The sequence below is a fragment of the Ptychodera flava genome (genome assembly GCF_041260155.1).
Source record: "Ptychodera flava strain L36383 chromosome 23 unlocalized genomic scaffold, AS_Pfla_20210202 Scaffold_23__1_contigs__length_28996876_pilon, whole genome shotgun sequence".
Lineage (NCBI taxonomy): Eukaryota > Metazoa > Hemichordata > Enteropneusta > Ptychoderidae > Ptychodera > Ptychodera flava.
In genome coordinates, this window is record NW_027248277.1 from 3,293,847 (window position 1) to 3,315,624 (window position 21,778).

At 40.4% G+C, this 21,778-nt stretch overlaps 3 protein-coding genes across 3 annotated transcripts in view; 2 read left to right on the forward strand and 1 right to left on the reverse strand.

Annotated features, from left to right (window-relative positions):
* The window catches only part of LOC139123475 (uncharacterized), a 1,125,851-nt gene that overhangs the window by 755,849 nt on the left and 348,224 nt on the right, over nucleotides 1–21,778 (reverse strand). The gene's annotated exons all lie outside the window — the stretch shown is intronic.
* The window catches only part of LOC139123483 (filensin-like), a 333,102-nt gene that overhangs the window by 307,678 nt on the left and 3,646 nt on the right, over nucleotides 1–21,778 (forward strand). Inside the window, exons 2-3 of the mRNA XM_070689645.1 lie at nucleotides 7,600–7,679; nucleotides 7,883–7,961. The gene's annotated coding sequence lies outside the window, so the exon portion shown is untranslated. The remainder of the gene's footprint in view (nucleotides 1–7,599; nucleotides 7,680–7,882; nucleotides 7,962–21,778) is intronic.
* Nucleotides 1–21,778, forward strand: part of LOC139124320 (colorectal mutant cancer protein-like) — a 508,515-nt gene that overhangs the window by 146,822 nt on the left and 339,915 nt on the right. The gene's annotated exons all lie outside the window — the stretch shown is intronic.

The window sequence follows — 21,778 nt, forward strand, 5'->3', positions numbered from 1 at the left end:
TGTCCTTGATGTTGAAGTCAGTGAAGACCAGAAGAAAGATGCAGAGAGTGTAGGAGTTACCCTTACCCCAGCTACAAGAAGTAAATGGTCTAAACCTAATGAAGACCCGGCTGGAGTACACTGGCTTATAAACCACAACATGTATTATCCACAACTGAAGACTTTGCATGGTGTGAAACATGTGGTCAGCTTTTCACCCAAGACAAAGAATGCTGCAGCTGCTATTCATGAAAGTCTTTTCCCGCAAGCCAAGCTACACCAATTGCTTCTCCAATTCTGCCCGGTGTTTTTTTTGCATTTGTTGCCTGGAGCAGAGATGCCTGTGGTTTGATTGGATATCACAGAGCTATAATCCAGGATTTCTTGAGAAGGAAGGCTAAAGCAGGAGAACACCTCAAAGCATATTCCACTGTGGTGGGTGTAGACCTCAGAGCAGACCAAATCGAGGATGCTAAGGATTGCGGTGTTACCTTGATAAAGGCAGAAAGACAGAAAGGAGTTGATGAGACGCCAAAAATTGATTGGTTGCTGTACCATGACAGCCACTTCCCTAACCTAAAAAAGTTACAAAATATCAAGTATGTGGTTGGATATGCTCCAAAGACAGGATGGGCTGCTATAAATATACGGCAGAAACTATACCCTGGTGCAAAGTTAGTCTTGATCAACCACGTCTGTCAGGAACAAAACTGTCTCTTGGTGAAGGATGACTTTTCAAAGTTAGAACAGGATATGTTACAGATGGCAAGTCATGCTGATCTACTGTTTTCCATTGGTCCTACCATACATGACTACTTCAAACATGCATATCAGGCCGATATTGGTGGTAAGAAACTGTCTGATATCCCGCACAAAGAAATTTTTCCAATACTTAGACAGCAATATTTTGACAATGAAGGACCAGACACTGAAATGAATGTTGGTAGACGTTGCATAATAACATACGGTCAGCTTAACACAGAGGAAGCCTTGAAAAGATGTGACTCAATAGCAGCTTCCATTGGATCTGCAGTGAAAAAACATAAAGATCTTTACAAAAAGCCACCTAAATGGAAGATACATGGAGTCTCTGAACAGGCATTCAAAACAACAAAGAGCTTCATATTAAAAAATCTTCAAAGTAGCCATGCTACACTAAATCCCTGTGAACAACATTCAGCTGGAACATTGTTACAATCTCTTCAACAGTCTCACCTCTGCCTTCCTCCATCGTGCTACACTGACTACAGTTTTGAAGGTTTAGAAGCAATGGCAGCAGGTCTACCAACAACAGTCCAGGATGATTCACACATTGCTGATATGATTGAAAAACACTTTGAAGAGCATGAGAATTACTGTGTTGTCAGGAATAGATCAGGAGAGCTGACTTCTAAGATAAATGAAAACCTAACAAAATATATTGTAGCCGTCCAGCAAGCAAAGCGGCTGAAAGAAGACTTAGCTAAGAGTGTGGCTGTGACAGAAAGCTTAGCAAATTTGCTTCATCATTTACTGATGAAGATGTAGAAAAACAAAACTCTAAACAAAATGGTAGGTTTACCCTTAATTCTTGATAGATGTGCTTTATAGCAAATTGTGAGCGTATAATTAAAAGGACATGACATTAATTGACATTTTCACAAATAAGTAACAACAGAATCAAATTATGGTTCAGCCTTTTATTGAGATTTAATGTGTATATCTCACCTATTCTTTGTATGTCTTAACTTAATCGAATTGCATAGAACAATATTAATTCGAAAAATCCATTAGGTTGTCATGGCAACTATTTCTATAATAGCGTATTTCACTGGAAAAGTTGTGAAAAATTCACCCTGTCAAAAAAACGTCTGAGTTCATATTCGTCGCATGTTGGTTACATGAAATGATGTGAGATGTGGCAAACATGTGAGAGCAATCCCTTGAGAGCAATAGTCAACACATTGGGTACCAGGAATAGTATGCCTGGACATGGAACCAACCCACCTAGGATATTCTACGGTATAATGAGACTCAACTGCAGCTGCCTTCAAAATTAGTAGCTCTCTACACTGTACTACTTGATAAACTGCTCTATGTTATAATTCCTAAAATACTAAAGCTGTAAATCTGTTCATCCACCGGACTGATGCGGGACGTGGGAGTCTATAGGGACTGTGCCAGAACATTAGGAGTGATACGTATTGAAAGGGGTCGAATATCAGGCTCGCCGCCTCAGTTAATTGCACTGTGTAAAATTTGCATTTTTTTCCAGGCTCTATAAACAGTCGTCTGCTATTTGCATCATTAATTACATAACTGTAGTAAGTTAAATATACAGAACCAAGTAAGGACGAGTTCACCATTTGACAAGGTCCAGAGTGCAGCATGCAGCAGGGTCCCGACTAGACAACCGGCAATTTTCAATCAACCTTCCGATGGACTGCATCTTGTCAGTTTCAGGGTTGGGACCCTCTTCAGTTTGTATGCTTGCAAGAAAAAGCGTCCGACATTCAAAGCATCCTCTAAAATGTCCTCTTCCATTAGAAATATCAACGGTGGGATTAGCCAATTTATCGGCTTGGGGCCATATTGGCTCCAAATATTTCCGTATGTCGGTGTCTGACTAGACTAGCCCCAAGTTTGTGGGTATATAAATATCAAAACAGAATAAACTGAAGGAATTTGAATAAAATCAATCGACTCTCATGTTTGTGGTGAGGTGACATTGAAGCAATGTACTCTGGTAAGCTCATGTTTCGATTTGGGGTGTCAACGCGATGGCCTTGGCCAGCTGTAACTGTTGCTGCGCGCCGAGACAAAAGAGCCAAGCGACCGGGGTCAGCTTGGCATCTCAGGTGTTTATTTATGTACTCCAGGAAAGCACAGGATCAATTCTGCAGGAAATAAGGCTTGATAAAATTAATATTCTGCTCTAATAAATTTTGTAAAGAATAGGGCAGTTAGATCCAAATTTTCTAGATTTCCTGTGAAGCTGCCGATTGTTTGCGTTGACATAATCAACTATATAGCGGCCAGCTGGTCTGGAGACATTTAATAAAAGTGACGAGGCACAAATCTATGCTCACAATATTTCCAATGGAATCAACAAGTGCTACACCCTACATATTTGGTATGATGGGACACCTTATGACGCCACATATTGTACCTCATTAATTATGTGCATATCTAATTTTGAGCGAACCAATAGAGCTAGAGGTCTGATTTTTGGTAAGTAGGGATAACTTAGCGATACAATTTTTTGACAAAATGTCACGTGACTTCAATGACCTTTGACCTCAAATACGGTATACATATTTGTGCATAACTTGATAACCAAAAGTGCTACACTCTTCATATTTGGTATGATGGGATATGACGCCACATATTGTACCTCATTAATTATGCACATATCTAATTTTGAGCGAGCCAATAGAGGTCTGATTTTTGGTATATAGGGATAACTTATCAATACAATTTTTTGACAAAATGTCACGTGACCTTTGACCTCAAATATACATATTTGTCCATAACTCAGTAACCACAAGTGCTACACCCTTCATATTGGTATGGTGGGACACCTTATGACGCCACATATTGTACCTCATTGATTATGCACATATCTAATTTGAGTGAGCCAATAGAGCTAGAGGTCTGATTTTTGGTACATAGGGATAACTTATCAAGACAATTTTTTGGACAAAATGTCACGTGGCCTCGGTGACCTTTGACCTCAAATATACATATTTGTCCATAACTCATGAACCACAAGTGCTACACCCTTCATATTTGGTATGATGGGACACCTCATGACACCACATATTGTACCTCATTAATTATGTACATATCTAATTTTGAGCGAGCCAATAGAGCTAGATGTATGATTTTTGGTACATAGGGATAGACTGTAGGATAGAATTTTTTTGACAAAATTTCATGTGACCTTGATAACTTTTTACCTAAAATATACGATTATGTCAATAAATAAGACACCACAAGTGCTATGTCCTTTATATTTAGTAGGATGGGAGTCCTTATGACAACACATGCTTTACCTCGTTAATTATGCCCATATATAATTGTGGGCAAGCCAATAGAGCTAGAGGTCTGAATTTGGCATATATGGATTAATTAGCAATACAATTTTTTTTTTCAAAATGTCACGTGACCTTGATGACCTTTGACCTTGATTATGCATATATATGCATAACTCAGTAACCACAAGTTCTTTACGCTTCAATTTTGATAGGATAATAGACCTTAAGATGTCACATCTTGTACCTCATTTATTATTCGTATATGTATTTCTTGGCTGGCCAATACAGCTAGAGGTCTGATCTTTTTTCCCGATTTAGAACCATAACTTAGACATGCCTCTTGTTTCAAATTTGGAACAATGACATAGACCTATGTGTCCATAGATCTGAACATATACACTCCATTGATACTTCTTAAACAGGAACTTCCAGTACCGTGGGCGCACAATAGGGGGATTACTGATGACACAGCCATTTACATACACTGGGCGGGAGTTTTTGAATTCTCAAAGCATCGCTCTGACCGTGTGATGACCGTGTGATAAATTTAAATAATCCTGATCAGCACTTACGTGATATATGCAAAGGAGGGTCAAATGGTCCTACAGGGAACACATTTTGAAACACATGTGTTCTCCGACAAAAAACGTAGCTATTTTTTTCAGTTTGTTTTCGACTCAAGTTTAGTTGCTGTATATTCACAGACATTATATGCAAGATTCAATGACCATCAATGCCTGAAACATGGCAAAGTTATGGGATTCTGGGATCAAACGTGGTACATCTGATCAGTAGCGTGGCTTTTTTACATTTGCATAGATTTACAATAATCCGGCTTTCATAGGGAAAGTTCCTGTTTAATGACCACTTTCCCTGCCCCATTAAGACTAATACCGGTACTCCTATTACAAGTGGGGACTATGTCATTGTCAATGACTTGTTTGTCAAGCCATGAACACTTTTTATTTTCACAATTATTTATCAACTGGAAAAAGGAAAAATAAACACCACAATTTAGCTTCAAACTAGTATTATTATTTATTGACAAAAAATTTAAAAAAAATTTTCTAGGTGAGATATACCCTTTAATGCAGCAGTATCATTGAATTGATACAATCGTGGCTTTATTTGCAGATGAAACTGAAATGAGGGAGAAAAGACAAGAAAAGGAACTCGCCCAGATGACGGAATCTGCAATGGCATCTACAGATGATTTCAACACATGGAAACTAAAGAAGCGGTGTCTCAGACATCAGTCAACAACAACATAGACATTATGAAAACAACAAAGTGTGAAAGTGCTACAGCAATCACAGCTGCAGTGCAACCTGGGATGTCAGTCACTGAAGGTATGGAGTCTTATACAGAAACCACAGCAGTGCACCCTGGGATGTCAGTCAAAGGCCAAAATACTATAGAAACTATAGCAGTGCACCATGGGATGTCAGTCAAAGCCCTAGAGACTATAGAAACCACAGCAGTGCAACCTGGGATGTCAGTCAAAGGCCCAGAGATTATAGAAGCCACAGCAGTGCAACCAGGGATGTCAGACAAAGACCTAGAGACTATAGAAACTACAGCAGTGCAACCTGGGATGTCAGTCAAAGGTTTAGAGATTATAGAAACCACAGCAGTGCAACCAGGGATGTCAGTCAAAGACCTAGAGACTATAGAAACTACATCAGTGCAACCTTGGATATCAGTCAAAGGCCTAAAGACTATAGAAACCACAGCAGTGCAACCTGGGATGTCAGTCAAAGGAGGCCTAGAGACTACAGAAACTACAGCAGTGCAACCTCGGATGTCAGTCAAAGGCCTAAAGACTATAGAAACTACAGTAGTGAGTCCATGGATGCTAGTTACAGATGTAGCCACTTCAGACACCACAGCAGTGCAATCTGAGGTCCCTGTCACAGAAGATACAGATACTTTAGAAGTCAAAGCAGTGCCACCTGGGATCTTAACAGCCAGAGAAGTTATTAAGACTACAGATACAACATTGGACACTAACCGCACTAAAGAAACCATGCCTACAATGCATCCTAGGATGTCAAGTATACCAGTAGAAGATATGGAGACAACAGAAAGTACAGCGCAGTGTGGGATATTGATGACAAAGGTTGCGAAGACTACAGATACATTAGCAGAGACTAAGCAGAGACTAGAAAAGCCAACAGATGACAGCACACAAGTTCAGATTACTGAAGATGAAAAAAATGACAAAAATTCTGAAAGGTTAGCAATACCTGGGCAGTGCAATAGAAAACCAAATGATGCATACAGTCATCCTAGGATGTTGAAGAAGGAAGACAGGATGGTGAAAAAAGGAAATCACTAGGATTTGAAAAGTCTGGACAAAAAGAAAGTGAAGCTGTGAAACCCAAAGTACAAAGATTTGGAAGTGTTAGTGGAAATCCTGGAACACCACCACCATCACCAGAGTCAATATCAACAGGAAGTGGAAATGGTATGCAATATTTTACATTTTACCTGTAACCATTTACAAACAATAATATCAAAGCTGTGTGTCAATACATGTGCATTGTTTAGTGTCTAATACAATGAAGTGCCTGCCATGCAAAATGTACTGTGAATACTTTTAATAATAGTCTGCCTTGCTCATTCACTATTAAGAAGTCATGTCATCAGCGGATATTTGAAATCAAACTAAACAAATGTATTTCCTCCATGACACTAATCAAGATGCATACATTTCTCCTCATTACAATAGATTCTTCTGATTTTATGGTGCGTATAGGACTAAATGAGGAATCCTATGTACAGCAGATGAGAGATCTTGATAATCAGTGCCAAACAAGAAGTGTCAGGGAGAAAAAGAAGAAATTGAAAGCTGCGTGGGAAAAGTGCAAGGCACAAACATGACAAGACTACAAATGAGGTGGTTACTAATGAAGAAAGGCAAAGGACAGTTAGTGAAAATTGTAAAAAGCATTGTGGTAATGTCAAAGTAAAAGAACCAAAAAGAGTTCATTGACAATCCACCTGGACATACCCACTGTGTATAACCTGTACAGATTAGAACACACATGTTTATCTGGTAGTTTTCCTGACTCATTTGAAACACTATTGATAACTGATAAGATGAGAGAGGAGGCTGACAGAGTTGGATTACAACTCAAGTTGAAAGCAACATATGACCAAGCCAGATTTGATGAACTGAACTGTTCTTCATAAACAGTAAGTTTACAGTGTAAAGGGATGTTCCTCATATGGATAGTGAAACTTATGGAGTTGATCATACATCTGATGTTTCTGAATGTTTTATCAATTCTCTGATATATATGTTTACGTCTGGTTATCAGGTAGCTCTGAGCTAGTATATTTGAATGTAGGCAAAGGGTCTCGCCATGTACCGTGAATAGTCTAACATATATCTAAATACCTTTCAGACATACCATACCATCTTAGGCTTTGGATAAACTCACAATGCAAAAGTTAACTGGTGTCCTTCCTTCATTAATTTCAAATTAAGGTTTGGGGTTTAAAGTTATTAACTGAAACGACTACCAACCTTGGATATTTGTATTGTAGTTAACTCTAAACAACAGTTTGCCTGAACAGATTGTAAATTTTTGTCATTCAGGAGATGGTGGTGGACTTAAACCAGTCAAAGTCTTTGATGATGTCATTGAAGGAAAGGATGCTGAAGAGATACACATTGACGTAAGTGTAAGCAATCAATATGACCTTAGCAACTACAGAAAAAGCAAACAAACAATTTAAAAAAAAATACCATCACTGCAGCTGCAGAGAATTTACTGTATCACACATCAACATTTAATTGTCCTGGACAGTCAAAATAATGACATTGAACAATGATACAACAAACTCATAAACCCTGTTGTACTTTATCATGAACATTTTAGGATGAAGATACTGATCAGAAATCTGACACTGTAGAAACACGAAAAGTTGACAGTGGTTCTCACACTGAACTAGGACAGTGTAAGTAACTAAAAATTGAGTTGTTTATGTCTAATGGACAGCACCTGATGTTCAGATGCAAATTGCATAGAATTTACATTAGTTGAGTTGAGTTTATTTCATCAGATGAAAATACTATACATAACAAGAAAAGAGGAATGTTTACATAAACTTCAATCTGATGGGGTCACGGAAATAGTTCAATCAGAACTAGTCTCAACCGTGACCAGTGTAGCTATAATTATCTGTTTAAATTAATACAAGGACGTGACTGTGTACATATTATAAAGAATACAAATCTGGGTAGAAAGAAGTTAATTGATTATACATAAAATCTGTTAATGGACAATATTCGTGTACAAATAAACTAGCTGATATAAATAAATACATTGTATCAGTAAAATGGTAAACCAGAAACAGGAGGTTTAATGGTCAATACATGTAGTGGAAGATCATGCATGATCCACTAATGATGAAGTAGATGGACTTTCAAAGTTTGTTTAAATGTATGTCTACAATTTATACGTTTAATATGAGTGGGGAGTGAATTCCAAAACTTGTTGCTGCATACCTTGTTTGGTGTTTACTTAGTGAGAGGTTGATCTGTTGTTGGTAAAAGTTGTCTACGATTGGTTAATAATAGTTTACTGAGGAGTTTATAATTAATGGTATACAGATCTTCATATATCCCACAGTGCAATTGTGATCGTTTGCCACACTGCCACTCACCCAAGACACCCGCAGTACTATTTAAGGTAGAATAGACAGGCCTCAGGGATAGATATTCAGACTCAACATTTTTTAAATCATTTTCTAACATTAATTAGGACTAATTTAAAGCTCTATAAGAAAGAAACCTTTTCACTATCTTGGTTTTTTTAGCTCACATTTGGTATACCAATGTGAGGTTATCGTATAAGCTGAAGTCACTGGCATCTGTATGTATGTGTGTATATATACCTATGTATGTACATATGTATGTATGTACGTACAGTATGTCCATCAACATCAAAAACTCATGAACCGCTGCACTTTTCAGCGTGGTATTTGGTGTGTGGATGCATCGTGGGCTATAGATGGTATTTTCTTCAACTGAAGTCTGCATTGCCAAAATTATGCAAATGAGCTTACAAAATGTGAAAATGATCAAAAATTAATAACTCAAGAACCACTGTTTTTATTGCTTTGAAATTTAGTTGGCAAGTACCTTAGGTGGACCTTATACTGCAGTTTATGTATATTGTCAAGATATCTTGAATTTTCTATTTTTGCGGAATTTTGGGTGATTTTTCTCATTTTAGGTAAAAATTATTCTTCTCTGAAACCGCCAGCCCAATCACTCTCAATTTGGGTTGGATGTTTCCAAGGTGTTACTCTTCTAATTTGTTGAAATTGGGGCAATTTTTGTCATTTGTGGTCAAAAAATCTTAAAAAGTATTTTCTTTTTAAAGCCCCTGGACATACAACTTTATATTTGGTACACAGATGTCCAGAATGACAGTAGTTAGATACTTGGAAAATATGTCTTGAAATATACAAATTTGTATTTTTAAGATAATTTTCTCACTGTTGGTCAAGAAAACTTGTTCTCAAAATTACTTGTCTGACAGCTTTGTAATTTTGTATAAAAGTCGCGAGGGATTTTATTAGATAAACTTTCTGCTCAAAGTGTTGGGAAACCTCCAAATTTTTATATTTTAGGTAATTTTCTCAGTTTGTGACCTTAATTGACCTACATCAACCCAGGATATGTTGTGAGACAGTTTTGACGGCTGTGAACAAAAGTTTGTCATATTTGGTATCAATCTGTAGGAAATTTTTTGATCCAGAAAACAAAGCTGAGGTATATTTATTCATTACAGACCAATTTTTGCAACTTTTCCATGTAAGGCACGCAAGAACTGTTGAGAAATTTACATCTAGGATAATTGGATATGTCGTAATCACCCCCCCCCCCCCACACAGTGGAAGGCATTTCACTATCTGTAACTAACTTAAAGGAATAGTCCACCCAAAATGTAATCTGCCTTATACAGGTTTCTATGTATGTCATAAAAGCATTTATCATTACTTTTTGCACAGAAACAGCGATTTGTTGAAGTTATCTATGAAAATAAATATCAAAATCACGTAATATGGAGACCTTTTTAGCGCGGCCATATTGTCTACTTCCTCGCAAAGCATGTCGGGAGAAATGTCCGGATGATGACGTAAAGTTTTCGTGTTTTGGTGCATTGGCTAGGGGGTATGATCTAGGGAATCTCATAAACAGCTTATGCTTGCCTGTAAGTATTACGGATGTATCAATAATCGTGGGCGAGATTTTGATAAGGCATTCTGAAAGATTCGACACCCGAAGTGAAAACACTGCCTTTAAAAATTGTTGCCAGTAAAGATAACTGACCTAAGTTTTCAAAATTATAAGTTCAGTGCATGTTTTTACGTATGCAAAGGCCGTTTCCAAGAGAAGGACTTCGTCGGCAGTTTGACGAGCCACAATCAAATTTGGATTAGGAAAAGACTTCAAGATGATGCTGTACCACAAACTTACACTGGAAAGCAAATGCATTGGTGAAAAGAGGACATACAAGGGCGATTGTGGGAGAGACTCTCCATAAAAGAAAAGAGGTTCATGGTTTAAATATTTATTTTTCTGAACCGCCGGAGATTTGTTGAGATCATCTTTCTTACAAAAAGTTTACTTATTATTCTTGTTATTTTTATGACATCGCATTGGTATTTAAAACATAATAAAGTTTGAGTGATCAGTTTAAATCAGAAAGTTGTATTTTTGCTCGGGCATGTTTAACCACATCAAAGCAACTATAGAGCAACTATAGCATCCACGCATCAAGTCAACGGAAATAATCCATATGTTGAAATGAGTTATCTGGAACCAAGAATAGGTTCAAAAGAGTTCGAGAAAGAAGTAGATGCGTAGATGACAACTTTCATTGATGTCGGAAAAATTTCAGACATAAGTCTTTCCTTCCTTTTAGAAAAAAATAGGCATGTCAAAGTAAACTTTATTATCGGGCATCCATGCTGTAAGTTCAATGTTTCTACGATCTACGATACCACGGCAGCAAGTCATATTTTTGTGGCGTTGAAAAAAATAATGAGCAATTTTGCCACTAAATAAAAAAAAATAAAAACAAGAAGCAGTAAGTGAAGTGAAGTTCGTTACTGCGTTGCTAGTGCGGAATTACAAGGGATTTTCCCCAAATATATTATCACATGGATTTCAATAAATGGTCTAAAATGAACCAACGTTTCATATAAGCACAGCTGCACGACCGGTAGTACGACCATGTTGGATTGTAATGAAAACGAGGCTCTCTGTTGTGGGGTTTCTAGAAACTTCCATGTAACTAGGCTACTACGCAAAGATTTGAGTGCATCGTATCGTAATTCAAACACGCCACTCAACCTCAGCAAGCACATAGAATAACATCATTGAGCTAAAGCCTGAAAACTTTAAGTTCCAGAGTGGACAAATGGAATCAGATACTCAATATATGTAATCGAAAATATTTCACGTTTCTCAGTCAGGCTATTCAGACACCGTTACTCTTGTAGCATATGGTAACCCAGACCTTATGTTTTGAGGCGAGCGATCGCTCCGCTCGCCTACCACTCGCGCAAATCAAATCCGCGAGAGTGATTAGCCACTCGCGCCACGGCTAGGCCCAAGTTTTTGAGACCAAAGGCACACGTATCTAAAATGTAACATACTCTAATCTCCTCTGATCGATGCGTGAGGCACAGTGTAGGGAATAAAACTATGTTTTCAATATTCAGTTCACTTCACTTCAGTACATTCTAGCAATGGAATGGATCGATTTAGGTGCAACAATGTGATACAGTATTACAATAGTACTCGTCTCAGTGATAGCGTATCGGCGGCGGGCCTAACACTTCAATAGCACTACTACGGTTTGGAATTTACAATACATATGTACAAAGTACAGTCCTTCATTCTTACAATTTCAAACCAACTCCGTTTTCTTGGCTGCTAATTCTTTCGTAGTGTTCAAAACATAAACGGTTTATCCTGCCGCAGCAAAATTTCACAGGAAAAATATGCGTGACAAACGAGGATCATATTGCTTACGCTATCAAGATCGAACGTGGAGAAAATGTCTACGATGATGAATGGCACTACACGTCGCAACTCGCAAAAAACAAATCATAAGCTCTGATTCAACAGTTTAGCCTGAGCGACTGCTAGGTCTCTTGATCCTTTGAAAATAATTCAATTGACTCTGAAAGTTTTACAGATACCCGATAATTCTGAAAGAAAAGATCGCGAAACGATCATGAGTTCATTCTACCGTAAAACTTTGAAAGACGTAATTTTTTGCGACATTTTGGCGCACAGCATAGGAGTTCTGTGTGACTGTAAAATGGTACCTGTTGACATGTACCTCGATGCGTCATCTTCGTTTTGTTTTGTGAAATGTAAACTGGTGATCACTTTGATATATCGCGGTAACAATCGGCCAAGTTAACTTTGGTTGAAGACCAACGAGCATGCAGGATGTTTCAGCGGGCCGTAAACCTAAACAAATGAAACATAACTTGACTGTGGACTGCTGGTAGCATGATTCAGTGTAAAATCTAGTTCTGTACGTGTATTCAGCGTAGTTCACAAACTATGGAGGTAAAAAAATACCCCCATGTTCAAAACCAAACATGTTTAATGACAGCACTGTTGTCTTGGTAGTTTTGTCTTTGTGCATACCATAAGTCTTGGTATATTTTGTAAGCACACACAGCTACACAGGATATGGTGTTCAAGGAATTTAATAAGCAACGGTGGACAAATACAAAGCAGTGATAACCTAGCTACGGAAAGTAAATGTCAAGCAAAACTACGAAAGTAAAATCTAGGCAAAAACCATTTCAAAACTAAGCACAAAATAACTCAAAAATTGGGTGAGGGGTCTCCACCAGTCTGCTTCCTGGGCAAAGGATTGGGTTGCAAAGTTATGATTGCAGACCTTTGGAAAGCCACCGGCCCGGTGGAGACCACCTTCTTGAGTGGGGGTACATGCAATGGACGGCCCACAGTGGGAAGCAGACTAGTGGAACCAAGGAGGAGATGGGGTTGGTGGCGGGATAGCTTTGCAGACAGCCTGATGGCCTAGAATGAATGAACTTGGACCAGAAGCTTGCAGCAAGGATTAGGTCAAGTGCCGTGCGCAAGAAAGATTGGTAGCTAGATAGCGGATGCTAAGGTGTCTACGTCAGCAGATGAGTAGTTAGATAGCCAGTATAAGATGTCTACGTCAGCAATGCAAAGTGACTTCAGGACATGTTGTTCTGCAGGCGGCCTAGCTCCGTGGACTTACAAACTGGATTTGTGTTAACACACAATTCCTTATTTTGTAAGCACACACCGCTACACAGGATATGGTGTTCAAGGAATTTAATAAGCAACAGTGGACAAATACAAAGCAGTGATAACCTAACTACGGAAAATACAATGTCAAGCAAAACTACGAAAGTAAAATCTAGGCAAAAACCATTTCAAAACTAAGCACAAAATAACTCAAAGATTGGGTGAGGGGTCTCTGCCAGTCTGCTTCCTGGGCAAAGGTTTGGGTTGCAAAGTTGTGTTGCAGACCTTTGGAAAGCCGAAAGTGAAAGTGGTTCCACCGGGCCGGTGGAGACCACCTTCTTGAGTGGGGGTACATGCAATGGACGGCCCAAGCGGAGGACAGTCAAACAGACTGGACGGAGAGACCCCCATGAAAGTGTATGTATGAGTGTATGTTTGTAGGAAGTAATGGTTGGTGACGCTCGAAACCAAGTTGACTCGCTTGGTTGGAGATGAAAGTATGGGACTCGCGGCCCAAGGGGCAACAGCACGGCTCGGGGGGAGTTGTGGGCTCACGGCCCGAGGGCTGCAGCATGGCTCGGGGGAGTTGGATCTGGGGTGACAGGTGCCCCTGTGCGGCCCAAGCATGAGGGTGCAATGATGTTTGGTGCTTGTGCAATGGGGGGTGACACTCGAGACCAAGTTGACTCGCTTGGTTCGCGATGAGAGTATGGCCGGATAAGAGCCCCGAGGGGCGGCAGCATGGCTCGGGGGCAGTTTTAGGCTCACGGCCAGAGGGGCTGCAGCTGGGGGACAGGTGCCCCTGTGCGGCCCCAGCATGAGGGGTGCAATGGCGGCTGGTGCTTGTGCAATGAAAGTATGGGATACGAGCCCGGAGGGGCGGCAGCACGGATCGGGGGGAGCTATGGGCTCCCGGCCCGAGGAGCTGCAGCTGGGGGGACAGGTGCCCCTGTGCGGCCCCAGCATGAGGGGTGGAATGTGGGTGACGCTCAATGGACTCCGGTCCCGAGGGGCTGGCAGCACGGCTGGGGGGGAGTAGTGATCTGGGGGGACAGGTGCCCCTGTGCGGCCCCAGCATGAAATGGTGTGTGGGTGGCAGGTGGCCCTGCATGGGATGAAGGTTGCAGGTGGCCCTGCGCGGTCCCGACAGGTCTGAAATGTGGTGTAAGTGCAAGACCGAAAAGAAGGTGTAACCGAGTGGCTAGTGTCTCTACAAAAGGCCCTATGGCATAGTCATTGATTGAGATGCGTGACGCAGAAGGCTTTCTGGTGTCCGAATATAAGTACGGTAACAGTCACTGGACCACCTGCCGAGAGTTTGGATTAGGTGGTCTGGAAGGTGGGCATGTGCGGCCGTGGTGGCTGCCCCAATGCGAAATGAATGTCCAGCGTAGAGGTGGGGCTGGAAGCCGAGGCGCGAAAGTAAGGAACGGAGCAGCACAGTGAATGTCTCGCGGTTTAGCGGCACTCTTTCTGGAAGGATGAAGAGGGGTTCCTGCGGCGAAGAGCACGTTTGTCGGCGGACTCTGAGAAAACGGTGGATTGTTGTGACTGGGCATATCGTTGACTTGGTGGCGAATAGACGAAGCTTAAAACCACGGCGCATTTGATCTGTTTTTGATGCCTTAATGTTCACGGAAAGGGCATCCGGATAGCCCTGAGTGTCGGTTTGGACGTTGAGGTCGCAAACACACAGGTTATATGCGGGGCTAAAGGAGCGTCCAGAGCAAGTAAATTCTGGCTAAAGGAGCGTCCAGAGCAGGTAAATTCGCTACAGCGGAGAAAACCAAAGAAGGCTAAGACGAATGCAGATTCCAGCAGGAGGTCTAGATATGGAAGATGTGGCTGGTTGTTAGTTGAGGTGAGTGGGTTTGGCAGACCCGCCATTATGTAGTGATGACGGATGCCGGCGAGATAAACCTTGATGGTGGAGTACTTGAGGTGAAGGTGGGTTACACAGTGGACGACGAAGTAGATTAGCAGGTCTTCGGAGATGGGTGGATAATGAGACAGCTGTACATGAGTGCCGTACCTTGCAGAGAATTGTACCCACGAGCGAACTCCGGTTGCATAAGATTCAATTGTCCGGGTGCCCAGTGCAGCTTGCGTGAAGGTGGCGGCTGCCCTATTCAGTTGAACATGATGTTGGAGGGTAGTTGGCAGGGTGTCGCATTGGCCAAGGGAGCTACTTGGCGGAAGCGTGTCATGGTTGGCGTCAAGCTTGAGATAGGGGGGGGGGCCAGCGTGCATGAAACCATTGCCGCTGGAAATACCTACCAAAACCAATACCACTGGCATCTGTAAAAAGCTGTATTGCTGAGGCTCTTGTAGCATGGGAGTCAAGGAACATTGATACTCCGTTCCAGCTGGAGAGAAAGCGGTGCCACATTTGAAGGTCAAGTCTGCTCTCGGCGGTCAGATGGATGCGGTAGTGGAGTTTCCGTGCTCCTTTTGAGATTTCGATTAGGCGTGATATGAAAGTTCGCTCGGGTATAATGACTCGGCATGCAAAGTTGAGGTGCCCTAGGAGGCTTAGCAGTTCTCGTTTTGTACACGTTGGGATAAGAAGGACTGGAGGAGGGCGGCTATTCTAGACAGTTTATCGTGGGGGAGCCGCGCTTCCATCTTCACTGTGTCAAGCTCTATTCCAAGGTATTCTAGTATAGTAACGGGGCCGACGGTCTTGTGTGGCGCGATGGGTACACAGAGTCTCTTGAAGACGTGGGTAATTAAGGCCATAGTGCGGTCCGCGTCAAATGATGGTTTGTCAACCGTTAGGAAATCATCTAGCAGGTGGAAAATTATCTCGATACCGTAATTTTATTGAGCAATCCAGCAGATGGCCTTGGAAAGCTGATCGAAGATCTTAGGGCTGGAGCGTGACCCGAAGGGCAGTCGGGTGAAGAAATAAAAATGTTTTTTCCAGTGGATGCCGTAAAAGTGCCATAGCGAGGGGTGAATAGGGATGAGCTTGAAAGCATCGACAATGTCAGTCTTGCACAGCCATGCTCCTCGGCCCGCCCTTTGAATGGCTGCAATGGCATCGTCTATCTTTACGTAGGAGAGCGAAAATTCCTGTTTGTCGATGAAGTCATTGACGCTGGGTGTGTCTTCATTGTTGTGAGGGGATGACAAATCGACGATTAGGCGCTTTTTGGCTGAGTATTTCTTTTCTGCGATACCTAGCGGGCTACAGCGATAATTGGCGTATGGTGGTGTGGTGAAAGGGCCGATAAGATAGCCCTTTTGCAGTTCAGAGTTAATTTGGTGCGACACAAAATCCGGATCTTGTCGGGCTGAGAGAAGGTTGCGACAGATGAGCGATGAGGAAAGTTGACAGCGTAGGCCTGTGTTAAATCCTTCGGAAAGTCCCGTAAGCAGGTACTTGACGAATCCTTTGTCGGGGTGATTTGAAAGTTCGGAGGCGAGGGTGCCAATATTAATTGGTGTTGATGGTGCAAGAGTGTCAACATTAAATGTGGATGGCGTATCGTGCAGTCAGGCTCTGTTAGCTTGGTCTTTAGGTCGGCATTTTCCTTGTGCTGATGAGTGATCGAATGAGTAGCATGCCAAACACACGTGGGAAAAACCACAGTTACTTCGTTTGCAACCAGGCTGGGAGTTGAAGTTATTGCAGATTTCCTTACCCTGGTAGGTGACGCATCTTCTCTCCCGCTTTTATCGACGGCCGATGAAGGCGATTGGAACCTTATGGGATTGCTGTTGGTCTCTTACTCTCGAGGTACGGGCAGACTTCGATGGTATGCATTGCGCTATTGCAGACGTTGCAAAGGTTGGCCTTGAGACCGGAGAATGTGGAGGTGTAAATGAGCGAATCGCGAACTCCCCAGTCTACTTTGATGCCATGATTTAACAGGAGTGCGGCTGCCTTGGCGGAAAAGTCGCGGTGGTATTCGTAGAAGGCAAAACCGCTGAAACATTTTGACATGCCAACGATGTCCGTGACGTATGCATCAAGTTCTGTTTGACGATTTGGGAATGCCTCACACATGACGTTTTTATAGACGGTGAAAGCTTGAATGAATTCAGTAATGGTGAGAGGTCTATTTACTCTGCCGTCCTGGAGAGGTTTCAGAGACAGGGCTTCGTTGCCGATGATGATATGTCGTTCGCCATCATGGTAATTGTAACTATGTCGGAGGCATTGTCGGCGCTGTGGTCCGGTAGATATGGCAGTGAAAGGAGACCGGGAGTGACTAGAAACGAGCAGCAGGGAGTGTTGTAATAGCTTGGCAGACAGCCTGATGGCCTAGAATGAATGAACTTGGACCAGAAGCTTGCAGCAAGGATTAGGTCAAGTGCCGTGCGCAAGAAAGATTGGTAGCTAGATAGCGGATGCTAAGGTGTCTACGTCAGCAGATGAGTAGTTAGATAGCCAGTATTAAGATGTCTACGTCAGCAATGCAAAGTGACTTCAGGACATGTTGTTCTGCAGGCGGCCTAGCTCCGTGGACTTACAAACTGGATTTGTGTTTAAAACACAATTCCTTATTTAAAAGGCTTGTGTTTTATGAAAAAATCATGAAAAGGTTACATACGGCTAGTTTTCAATCGGATTCGAACCCACAACATACGGCATCAGTTGCCTAGCTGAGAGGCCATAGACAGAACCGCTCGGCTAAATCTCCACTCCCAAAAAAGAGTGGGTTCAATACCGGCTAAGTTGTTACATTTTCTGACTGTTGTAGTGTTCGTGAAGCACTCACGCACGCATGCTCACTATCATACATCGCACATACACACTTTATCGAAGCGAAGAAACGAATTTCATCACTTTAACTGGGCAAACGATAACCTCGGGGACAATTCGTCCACCAGCAGTGTTACATGTCCTTTTAAAAAGTATAAATTCATCTATTAGTCCGTGAATGCAACAGAGGCCACATTTTTAGCTCCGCTGTCAGAGACGCGAAGCTTATCCGATAGGCTGATTGTCCGTCGTCGTCCGTCCGTCAACAATGGTCTTCTTCTCTGAAACCGCAAGTCAGATTTCTTTGAAATTTGGTATGGAGGTTCATAGGAGTGACCTCACTCAAGATTGTTCAAATTGTGGTGAAATTTGCATAATTGTATTTTTGGGGCAATTTTTCCTGTTTTTGGTCAAGAAATCTTCTTCTCTGAAACCGCTTGTCCGATTGCTTTGAAATTTGATATGTAGTTTATTTAGGGTGACCTCAGTTAGATTTGTTCAAATTGTCTTGAAATTTGCATATTTGTATTTTTAAGGCAATTTTTGTCGTTTTTGGTAAAAAAATCTTTAAAAATCTTCTTCTTCAAAACTACCAGTCAGATAACTTTGATATTTGGTACATGGTACCCTAGGGATGATCTATTTCAGATTTGTTCAAATTCTGCAGAAATATGCAAATTTGCATTTTTAAGGCAATTTTTGCTATTTTTGGTTGAAAAATGTGTTTCTCAAAAAGTACTTGTCTGATAGCTTTGAAATTTGGTATACAGGTTTCTATAGATGAACTAAGTAATATATATTGAATTTGTGATGAAATCTGTAAATCTGTATTTTTGGGACAATTTTTGCCATTTTTGGTCTGAAATTTCATTCTTTTAAAAAAACTCTTTGTCAGATAGCTTTGGTTGACGTGTTCTCAGGGATGATACAATGTGATATATTCAAATTTGATGAAATCTTCAATTGTGTATTTTTGCAGATATTTTAGCCACTTTTTTCTGGCCACTTGCATTGAGCTATCAAAGATTTCCACCTTCTTCATCAACATGTGTCAAAAATAGTTATTCTCTACATAAACACAGCGGAGCTATATCGGCCGCAAGGTCGCTTGTTGCATATTTATTGTTCGAAAAATGCTGAAAGTTAGCCAATATGCTAAGAACATTTGGGTGGGAGAACACTGCTTATTCTGTCCCATCTATCAAAATACATAACCCCTATTTTCTCCCTTGTCTATTACATAACAATAAGAAAGACAGCTAGTCACATTGTTTTCATAATAAATTTTATTCATGCACTCTCCATACTGTTTTCAGGGGACCTGTTCAGTCACTCTCCTAAAGTCAGCAGTGCCATATTCAAATCACTCGCCTGACTACTTTTAGGGGAGCTGTTAAATCACTCGCCTACCACTCGCCTGGATGGTTTCAGGAGAGTGAATTTTAGCTCTCCTCCATTTTCAAAAATAAGCCCTGGTAACCGTGATTCAGATTTATTTTCTCGGAGCTGCTTTCTCTCCATATTGCTATATAATAGTATATGACTTTTGAATTTTGCCATCTTCCCGCTCCCGATCTGTCGAAGGGTAGTTTATTTCATTCCCTTTTTACGCTCCCATATATGCATATGTATATATGCAAATGGGAGGTATTCGTATAAGGTGGAAAAATGGCGTCTGTGTGTATGTATGTAAGTATGTATGTATGTCTGTTAGTCCGTCGGATCAAAAACTCCTAAACCGTAGCACCTACTGTCCTAGTATTTGGTGTACAGGTGCACCTAGGGGTGGAGATGTGAATTTGTTCAAATGAACATGTCAGTGCCAAAAATATGCAAATGAGGGGAAAAAAAGGAAAAATCCTACAAATGGCTAAAACTCAGTAAGCATTGGTCAGATTTGGTTGAAACTGGGTATGCAGATTTCTTTAGGTATTCTAAATTATGTGTGCAAAAATTGGGATGAAATTTGCATGTTTGTATTTTTAGGGTATTTTTTCCGTTTTTAGTCAAAAAATCTTGTTCTCTGAAATCGCTCGTCTGAATGCTATGAAACCTAATATTCATGTTCCTCGGAATGACCTCAGTCATGCTTGTACAAATTGTATTGATATTGTCATATTTGTAATTTTGGGGCAATTTTCCAATTTTTTGATAAAAAATTTTTTAATCCAAAAACTGCTGATTTGATAGCTTTGATACATGTATTTGGTATACAGGTATTTAAGATTAATCTTAATATAATGTATTGAAGGTATGTTGAAACTGGCAATTTTTTTTTTATTTTTGGGGCAATTTTTGCTTTTTTGGTCAAAAAATTTTTCTCCAAAAACTTCTAATCTGGTAGCTTTGATATCTAGTTTACAGGTTCCTAGGGTTTATGTTGATTAGATATATTTAAAATTAGGATGAAATCTGCAATTTTGTATTTTGGGGGGCAATTTTTCTCATTTTGGTCAAAAAATTTGTTTCTCAAAATTTACCAGTCTGATTGCTTTGATATTTAGTAAACAGGTCCTTAGGGTTTTTGTTAATAAGATATATGGAAATTAAGTTGAAATCCGGAATTTTCAATTTTTTGACAACTTTGCGAAACTTTCAGTTTTACTTGGATATCTTTCATTTTGTATTTTTAAGATTTTTTTGGTAATTTTATACCTACTGGAACTAAGAGTATATAATGTGGTGATTTAGTGAGCATTTGATATAGTAAATTGTATTTGTGTTGAAATGCGGTAAAAAAATTCTGGCAGATTTTGAAAAAATTCCAAACAAATGCCAATAAAAAATTCAGCCAGAGAAGGTTTGACAAAAAGAAAAGGTGAGAGAGTGGGAAAAAAAATGTACAATGGATCGGATAAAAAAGATAATGTACCTCATCGATCTTCCAGACACCATCCCTTATCAAATGGTCCATCCCAATGTATTTTTGTGCACAATTAACCATGCAGTGTATTTTAGTTTACAATGTAAGATGTCAAGTAAGGATTTGAAAGGAATAGTCAAGTTCACCACAGTTTAACTTTATCTCTTGTGTCATCATCCTTGTGTAATTGGTTTGTAAGTTGTTCCAGATGTGGATGTACCAGCTGTTCTGGAAGAAAACAATGTTTATTTTTTCCTGTAGGGTTTCTGAGTTGATGATTGTATGTTGAAATTCTCCATGTATCTGGTGTATGGGCAAAGTGTAAACATTGGTTGCATCTCATGTATTTCAGTCTATGTCAAATATTGTAAATGAAAAATCAAGAACAGTTTACTGTGTGCTTGTAAAAGATAACATATTTGTCAATACATAAACTGCCTTGCAGATTGATTGTCTTAAAAATTATCACAGAAGTAGAAAAGGAAAAGAAACTAATCAAGTTGCTGTAACATGTTCACTCTCAGTGCTTGTATAGGCCTATACTTAACCATTTTATCATTACATTCAGCTGTTTGTTATATCTTTATCACTCTCCATGGGCCAAGGCACACTTGGGGTCAATGTCATCACTCTGTGCCAGTCTGTGTATGTCAGTCTGTCTGTATATGTATGTCCATGTTTCATACAATTGTTGACTTGTTTTGATAACTATATGGGAGCGAACAGTGATGTTGTCACTATTTTTTCTGTAATTTTTCTCTACGACCAGTCGCGAGGTCGTGGCTGTAACTTTGGTGTTGAATTTTTGCCGACATTTTTCTCCAAGACCGGCCGCGAGGTCGTGGCTTTCAGTTTATTTTTTCGGTCGTTTTTTCTCCACGACCTGTCGCCAGGACGTTGCTGTAAAGAATTGAATTTTT